At 44.6% G+C, this 8,665-nt stretch overlaps 1 pseudogene; it reads left to right on the top strand.

Moving 5' to 3' along the window:
* Nucleotides 1-2,860: 2,860 nt before the first annotated feature.
* On the top strand, nucleotides 2,861-3,398 carry LOC132499863 (high mobility group protein B3-like; annotated as a pseudogene).
* Nucleotides 3,399-8,665: the final 5,267 nt, after the last annotated feature.

Below are 8,665 nucleotides of genomic sequence, written 5' to 3'. Positions count from 1 at the left end.
CTCGGCCCCGCCAGCGCGCAGCCGCAGAGGCGGGCGCGGGGGAAGCGCTGTGCGGCGCGAGTCAGTCGGTGCGGACCTCGCGGGGGCGGGGGCGGGGGCGGGGGCGGTGCCGACGCCGAGCGGGGCGCGGGGAGGGGGCGACGCGGCGTGCGGGGATTCCAAGGCGTCTGAGAAGGGGGCGGTGCAGGAGGCCAGGGGTTGAGGGGATCAGGAGAGGGGGTCGCGCGGGGGTCCCGGAGTCAAATGGGATTCGGGGAGGAGACGACTGGGGTCAGAGTGTAACAGGAGGGCAGGGACCAGAGCGGTTGTACGGGCTGAAGTGGATGAGCCGGGGGCTAGAGAGCTTCCGGAGAGAGGGTGTTACGGGGGTGGGGTAGGCGGGGTGAAGGCTGAGTTCAACCGCGCAACAGCCGCTTGGCCGCTGGGGCCTTCATTCTTGCATCCTCAGCCCAAGACCTTGGCAATTGTTCCGCCTCCTGTCCCCTTTAGTGTTGAGACTCTTTAGGCTTTCAAACTGGGAGGATTTTTTTTTATGAGGTTTGATTCTTCATCCATTATTCATTTAGGGTACGCCGTTCAGCTCTGAGTACATTCATTCAAGTGTTTATTGAGCACCTGCTATGCACCAGGAACTATTTTAGGTGCGTTTTAGAGCAACGAACAAAAGAGGCCAAGTCCCAGTCCTCATAGAGCTTACATCCTTGAGTGAAGACCAGACAATAAAAGAACGAACAAATGCATACATGGTGTAGAAGAAATCAATGAAAATGCAGAGGCAATTAAGCAAATTTAAATTATCCTCTCCCCGTCTCTCCAAAATGTCATATCCATCCCCTTCTGGTTATCCTCCTGCCTTCACATTTGCTCCTGTGGTCAGTACAGCCTGTTAGCAGGACTGTAGCCAGGTGTAGCCAGCACCCCTTTTCATTCTCAGAAGTGGTCGCTTTTGGAGGGTAAATAATATGGTCACCCTACCTAGCCCACAGCGGTCTCAAAGGCTGTGAGAGTTTACCAAGGTCGGCAAATGCTTCTGGAATAGTGGCCGTTCATTCAAAAAGTGATTGCTATGGCACAGCAAGCTCAGGCCTGGCCTGGGAATATAAGGGGTGGGGGAGGGCCCCCATTCTCAGGAGGCTTACAGTTCGGCAGAGGAGGCAGTCTCGAATTATGGCACTAATAAACACACAAACTAGGCTAAGGGCTATGAAAAGAGCTACATGCTGCTAGAAGGTTACCTTGTGGGGCTTGGCGAGCAGGCCTAGAGGGTCACTGAACTTTTCCCTGAGGAGTCTTGGAGAAATATTTGAAGAATGAAGAGGAGCAATCCATGCACTGGAACAGAATGTGCAAAGGCTTTGAGGCAATACAAGAAATGAAAGGAGGCAAACAGGAGCGTCAAGCTGGAGAACGGGAAAATGAGGCTGGCGAGCAGGCTGGGCGTATGATAGGAAAGTTTGGAATGCTGACTATATGGGTTTGCTAGGGCTCTTGGAACAAATGACCACAAACTCAGTAGTTTAAGCTGACAGAAATGTATTCTCTCACAGTTCAGGGGGCCAGAAGTCTGAAGTCAAGGTGTTGGCAGGGCCACACTCCCTCCAAAGTCACTCGGGGGGATCCTTCCTTGCTTCTTCTGGTCCCTGGTGCCTCCGATCTCTGCTTCTGTCTTCATGCGGCTTTCTCCTCTTTGTCTTACGAGGACACTTGTAATTTTTTGGTTTTTTTGTTTTTGGCTGTGCCACGTGGCATGCGGGATCTTAGTTCCCCCACCAGGGCTCAAACCCGAGCCCCCTGCAGTGGTAGTGTGGAGTCTTAACCACTGGACTGCCAGGGAAGTCCCAGGACACTTATCATTGGATTTAGGGCCCACCCAGGTAATCCAAGATGATCTCATCTCAAGATCCTTAATTGTATCTGAAAAGACCCTTTTTCTAAATAAGATCAGGACTTGGTCATGTCTTTTCAGGGGCCACCATTCAACCCACTACACTGACCTTGCAGAGAAAAGAGACTTGGGAGGAGGTGAGAGTTATTAATAAACCTCCCCCCTGACATATTAGGTGGGGTAAAAATTCAGTAGACTCTATGTAAACCATGAACCTATTTAGTTAAAAACATGTGTATTGGTATGTTCATTTATAAATAGAATTGTTTCTAGGTGGAGGCATTACACTCTGAGTTTCACTTTCTTCTTACCTTTGGTACTGTCAGATTATTTTAATTAACTTATTTATTTTTGGCTGCACTGGGTTTTCGTTGCTGCATTCGGGCTTTCTCTAGTTGTGGTGAGTGGGCTTCTCATTGCAGTGGCTTCTCTTGTTGTGGAGCACGGGCTCTAGGCGCGAGGGCTCAGTAGTTGTGGCTCGCAGGCTCTAGAGAGCAGGTTCAGTAGTTGTGGCGTGTGGGCTTAGTTGCTCCATGGCATGTGGGATCTTCCCGGACCAGGGATTAACCCTGCATTGGCAGGCGGATTGTTAACCACTGTGCCACCAGAGAAGCCCGTCATATTATTTTTAAAATACTTTTTATAATTGGAAAAAACCTACAAAGCTCTTTACAGTTTGAAAAAAGCTTTTATTGGCATATCTGACAAGACTTAGTGACTAGGTAGGAGGTTTCTTTCCCGTTCCTATTGATAGAAGTGTTTGAGGAAAGGGACTTAAACTGTGGAAGGAGGTTCAATTAGAAACTCGAACTTTAAAGGTAGCTGGAATTGATTTAAAATAAGTTATGGATCGCACAGCTGTGGAGCGCGGAGCCACACGTCATGCCCTGTGCTGCCCAGACTAGCGAACAATACAGTCAAGATGGCTAAAGGTGACCCAAGAAACCAAAGGGCAAGATGTCTGCTTATGCCTTCTTTGTGCAGATGTGCAGAGAGGAACATAAGAAGAAAAACCCCGAGGTCCCTGTCAATTTTGCAGAATTTTCCAAGAAGTGCTCTGAGAGGTAGAAGACAATGTCTGGGAAAGAGAAGTCTAAATTTGATGAAATGGCAAAGGCAGATAAAGTGCGCTATGATCGGGAAATGAAGGATTACGGACCAGCTAAGGGAGGCAAGAAGAAGAAGGACCCGAATGCCCCCAGAGGCCACCGTCTGGATTTTTCCTGTTCTGTTCCGAATTCCGCCCCAAGATCAAATCTACAAACCCTGGCATCTCTATTGGAGATGTGGCAAAGAAGTTGGGCGAGATGTGGCATAACTTAAGTGACAGCGAGAAGCAGCCATATATCAACAAGGCAGCGAAGTTGAAGGAGAAATATGAGAAGGATGTCTCAGACTATAAGTCTAAAGGGAAGTTTGATGGCGCCAAGGGTCCTGCTAAAGTTGCCCGAAGAAGGTGGAAGAGGAAGATGAAGAAGACAAGGACGAAGAGGAGGAGGAGGAGGATGAATAAAAAAACTGTTGAAGGCTTCCCTGGTGGCGCAGTGGCTGAGAGTCCGCCTGCCGATGCAGGGTATGCGGGTTCGTGCCTCGGTCCGGGAAGATCCCACATGCCGCAGAGCGGCTGGGCCTGTGAGCCATGGCCGCTGAGCCTGCGCGTCCGGAGCCTGTGCTCCGCAACGGGAGAGGCCACAACCGTGAGAGGCCCGCGTACCGCAAAAAAAAAAAAAAAAAATGTTGATCTGTCTCCTTGTGAATACCTTAGAGTAGGGAGCGCCGTGATTGACACACCTCTCGCCCCAGACGTGTCTGTTGCCCTCATTAAATTGAATTACCCAATTGGATCATGATCATATCGTTGTCTCTCAAAGTGCTCTAGCAATTGTCAATGGTTTACATGAAGTGACCATGGGTGTCTGGAGAACCTGGAAGCTGTATCAAAGTTGTACATATTTCCAAACATTTTTTAAATGAAAAGGCTCTCGTGTTCTCCTCATGCTGTGCACCTTGCTGTTGTGTGACAAGGCATTTAAAGATGTTTCTGGCATTTTCTTTTTTTTTTTTTTAATTTGTGAGGTGGTGTGTTAACTCTATGGTCATTGGCTAGGAATCCTGAGTTCTCAACTGTACATATCTATAGTTTGTAAAAAGAACAAAGCAACCGAAACACACTCTTGATGCTCCTTGCTGGCATGGAGGCTGTAGGAGCGATGCCTTCCGGAGGGGCCGTAGCTCAGGGCGTGCACTGTGGGGCTGGACCTGTGGACACTGCAGTGGGCATCCATTTAGCTTCAGGTTGTCTTATTTCTGTATATAGAGACACAGCATCCTGCTGCCATTCTTAGCTGTGGAAAAGGTGGGGGGGTGTCAGTTGGCATGAGAAGTGTTTTGGATCCTTTTTAGTTGAAGTGTGGTAGTTTTAGACTGTTTGTTTTTTAAGCAAACCATAGAACTCTTCATTGTCAGCAAAGCCAAGAGCCACTGCATTGATGAAAGTTCAAGAACCTTCTGTACTAAACATGATCTGCAACATTCTGTTACTTTTTTTGGTATGTTTATAATGCTGAAATGTTTTTGAAGTTAAACAGTATTACATTTTAAATAAATAAATAAAATAAAATAAGTTATGGACATGGTAACTACGTGAGGAGATGGATATATTAGCTTGACTGTGGGAATCATTTCACTATGTGCGTATGTCAAATTATCATGTTGTACACCTTAGATGTATACAATTTTAATTTAAAATAATAAACAAATACATAAGTTATGGAACCCTAATTCTTTATTTGGCTGTGCCAGGTCTTAGTTGTGGCAGGCGGGCTCCTTAGTTGCAGCATGCAAACTCTTAGCTGCAGCACGCATGTGGGATCTAGTTCCCTGACCAGGGATCGAACCCTTGCCCCCTGCATTGGGAGCACAGAGCCTCATCCACTGCGCCAACCAGGGAAGTCCCTAATTCTTTATATTGCATGACATGTACGCTCTTCCTATTTCTAAGTCTGATTCAAGGCAACGGAGTGTAAAGAAGCATAAGTAAACTGCTTCCTAGCTGGAAGGCTGGAGGAGGACCGTTACCAGGCATGGACAACTGAAGAATGTTACACAGGTCTAGGCTGTGCCAGCGTCTTGACCAGGTCCTTAAACCAGTTGACATGAGTGACCGATGCAGCTGTGCTTCACCCTTCCCTTGGCGTTTTGGGGTACTCTTAAAGATGCAGGGAAAAAAGGCTTAGGTCAAGACTAATTACCCTGACTGTCACCAGGTTCACAGACATATTAATATTTACCCCAAGTCCTAGAATTTAGCTAGGTGCATTTAGTAGAAGTATTACTTTAAGAATCATTGCTTTAAGGCATTAAATGGTACCCTACAGGCTTGGGAGAGTTAATGTTCTCTCTAAATTGCCAGAGAATTCCCAAGGAGTATACCACTGGCAAAACCTGATAATTATTTCATAACTATAGCCCCTGTTGTACAGCACAGTTGAATGTATTGTTCTTTGCAGCAACTACTATATCCTTTCCATTTAATACAGTTTTTTTTTGTTTTGTTTTGGTTTTTTTTTTTTGCGGTATGCGGGCCTCTCACTGTTGTGGCCTCCCCCGCTGCGGAGCACAGGCTCCGGACGCGCAGGCTCCGGACGCACAGGCTCAGCGGCCATGGCTCACGGGCCCAGCCGCTCCGCGGCATATGGGATCCTCCCAGACCGGGGCACGAACCCGTATCCCCTGCATCGACAGGCGGACTCTCAACCACTTGCGCCACCAGGGAGGCCCTAATACAGTTTTAATGGGAATTCCCTGGCAGTCCAGTGGTTAGGACCCCGTGCTTTCACCACCGAGGGCTAGGGTTCAATCCCTGGTCAGGCAACTAACATCCTGCAAGCCGTGGGGTGAGGCCAAAAATAAATAAATAAAATAATAATAATAATACAGTTTCAAAATTACACTTTATCCTCACCACAAAAAAGAAATAACAATTATGTGATGTAAATAGAAGTGTTAGCAAATTGTAATCATGTTGCAATATATAAATGTATCAAACCAATATGTTGTACACCTTAAATGTACACAATGTTATATCAGTTAAACCTCCATAAAAATAAATAAGTAATTAAATGTTACAATCTAATGCTTCTTGGTTTTTCCCTATAAGAGAGAGACTTTGATTGGAAAATTCTTTTAGGAAAACAGATAAGGTTATTTCTCATTTAAATAATGTCATTTCTTTAGCTCACTTTTCAAAAGTAAACAGATTGTAAACCTCTCCATTGAAATCACAGTTCCATAAAGCATATAGCAAGAAAAATTCAAAATCTTTTTTCAACTTGTTAAAACTTGTCTTAGTGGACAAATCTTTAAGATCGGTCATCTGTAAGTTATATTTAAAATAGAGGCACATACAAATTTATTTCTAATGTTTGAAACTTTACTCCTAAGCCCTGTCTCTGGGGAAACTGCTGGCAACACACTTGTTGTCATTTAGAATCTAAGCGCTTATGATTTCCCCCTCATTTTCCACCTACCTTCACACACTCAGCCGGCTGTCTCTTCCCTTTTTGTCACTCTGGAGCATCTATTCCAAATGGTAAACAAGAGAAACACTACCCTCTCAGTTTCATCTATAGATTTTTTGGGAAGGAGTGTGAAAGGAGAAAATGACTGTTTCCAGCTTATTTGTAAAGTTTAAAATTTAAGGCTACCTCTATTTCTAATAACCACAGATAATCAAGAGATACCAAGCCTGGTTTATAAGAACAAACAATGTATTTTTGGGCTTCCCTGGTGGCGTAGTGGTTGAGAGTCCGCCTGCCGATGCAGGGGACACGGGTTCGTGCCCCGGTCCGGGAAGATCCCACATGCTGCAGAGCGGCTGGGCCCGTGAGCCATGGCCGCTGAGCCTGCGCATCCAGAGCCTGTGCTCCGCAATGGAAGAGGCCACAACAGTGAGAGGCCCGCGTACCGCAAAAAAAAAAAAAACAAAAAAAACAAAGTATTTTTGCTTTATATATATATATATTTTTTATTTATTTATTTATTTATTTATGTAAAGTTTAGTTGATGTACATTATGTTAGTTTCAGGTGTACTACATAGTGATTTCACATTTACATACATTATGAAATGATCACAATAAGTCTAATAATCATCTATCCCCACACAAAGTTGTTACAGTATTAGTGACCATATCCTTATGCTGTATATTACATCCCCGTTGCTTATTTATTTTGTAACTGGAGGTCTGTACCTCTTAACCTCCTTCACCTATTTTGCCCACCCCTCTAGCACCCTCTGGCAGCCACCCGCTTGTTCTCTGTATCTATGAGTTTGTTTTGTTTTGTGCAACACATATTTGTTATTCTACAGCAAACCTATAATCCACGTGGCTGTATAAGGTTACTAACCTTTTTTCCATTTCTTAAATGGGTCAAAGTAGTCTAATTATCAGGTCTGTAATTAAAGAGTCAAATCATGAAAAACTAGTACACTATAATCAGATTAATGAAAGAGTTTTGTTGTTGACTATCATAGTAGAGAACTAGACCTGACTGAAAATTAAATTGTACTTGGGTATGCATGAGTGTCTTGAAATTTGTATGATGAAAAGAAAGTACTCTGGAGACATAAATTCCGGAGTAATGAAGTCGGCTGATATCATCTTCTGCTGCGAACTCACGCCCCAACTCACCTCTAGTGAGAGCTCTTCTGGTCTACCCGCCCTTAAAATGTACCATGACCTTGATGGTGAAAACTGATGTGGTGACTGGAATAGAATGTATTGTTAACCTTCTTCTATTGCCCCTGAACTTTGGCTTTTAAGACCTCATTCCACACAACCCAGTTGGAGAATCTATGGTCGTATCCTCTTGTGAATTTGATTTCTTCCATGGTAGCTATAGGAAATCATTTTAAAGGTCATTTATATGATAACAATGGATATGATTTAACTTCTTCAGAAAAGTCAGATTACAGAAGGCCTGTCACTTTAGGTATATATCCCCCAAAATGACATTGAATCTTGAAAATGTTGGAGGTGGGTGTTTCTTCCTAACTTGACAAATGTTTAGTGAGGATCTACTGTATATTAAACATAGTACTAGGGGCTTCCCTGGGGGCGCAGTGGTTGAGAGTCCGCCTGCCAATGCAGGACACACGGGTTTGAGCCCTGGTCTGGGAAGATCCCACATGCCACGGAGCAGCTGGCCTTGTGAGCCACAATTACTGACCCTGCGCGTCTGGAGCCTGTGCTCCGCAACAAGAGAGGCCGCGATAGTGAGAGGCCCGCGCAGCGCGATGAGGAGTGGCCCCCACTTGCCACAACTAGAGAAAGCCCTCGCACAGAAACGAAGACCCAACACAGCCATAAATAAATAAATAAAAATTAAAAAAAATAGTACTAGGAACTGGGGATGAAAATAGATGTTATGCCTCCTGCTTCTGAAGGACCTAGCCCAGTGTTTCCCAGAGTTAAGTCATTTTCACATATCCTACGAGAATTTTGCCATAATGATGCACTTTGTTACCATTATATGCTTACTATTTTTCTTTATCTCACTTTTATTTTAAAAGAAAAATCTATCATCAATATTAACTTTTCTTAGAAATACAATTGATTTTATGTGTTGACCTTGTTATCTTTTTTGAATATTTTATTTATTTATTTATTTATTTTGGCTGCACCAGGTCTTCATTGTGGCACGCGGGATCTTTTAGTTGTGGCATGCAGGCTTCTTAGTTGTGGCATGTGGACTTCTTAGTTGCAGCATACATGTGGGAT

Source organism: Mesoplodon densirostris, chromosome 12 (assembly GCF_025265405.1).
Source record: "Mesoplodon densirostris isolate mMesDen1 chromosome 12, mMesDen1 primary haplotype, whole genome shotgun sequence".
In the NCBI taxonomy this organism is placed as follows: domain Eukaryota; kingdom Metazoa; phylum Chordata; class Mammalia; order Artiodactyla; family Ziphiidae; genus Mesoplodon; species Mesoplodon densirostris.
The sequence above is the reverse complement of the archived record's forward strand: the minus strand, read 5'-3'. Positions and strand labels throughout refer to the sequence as shown.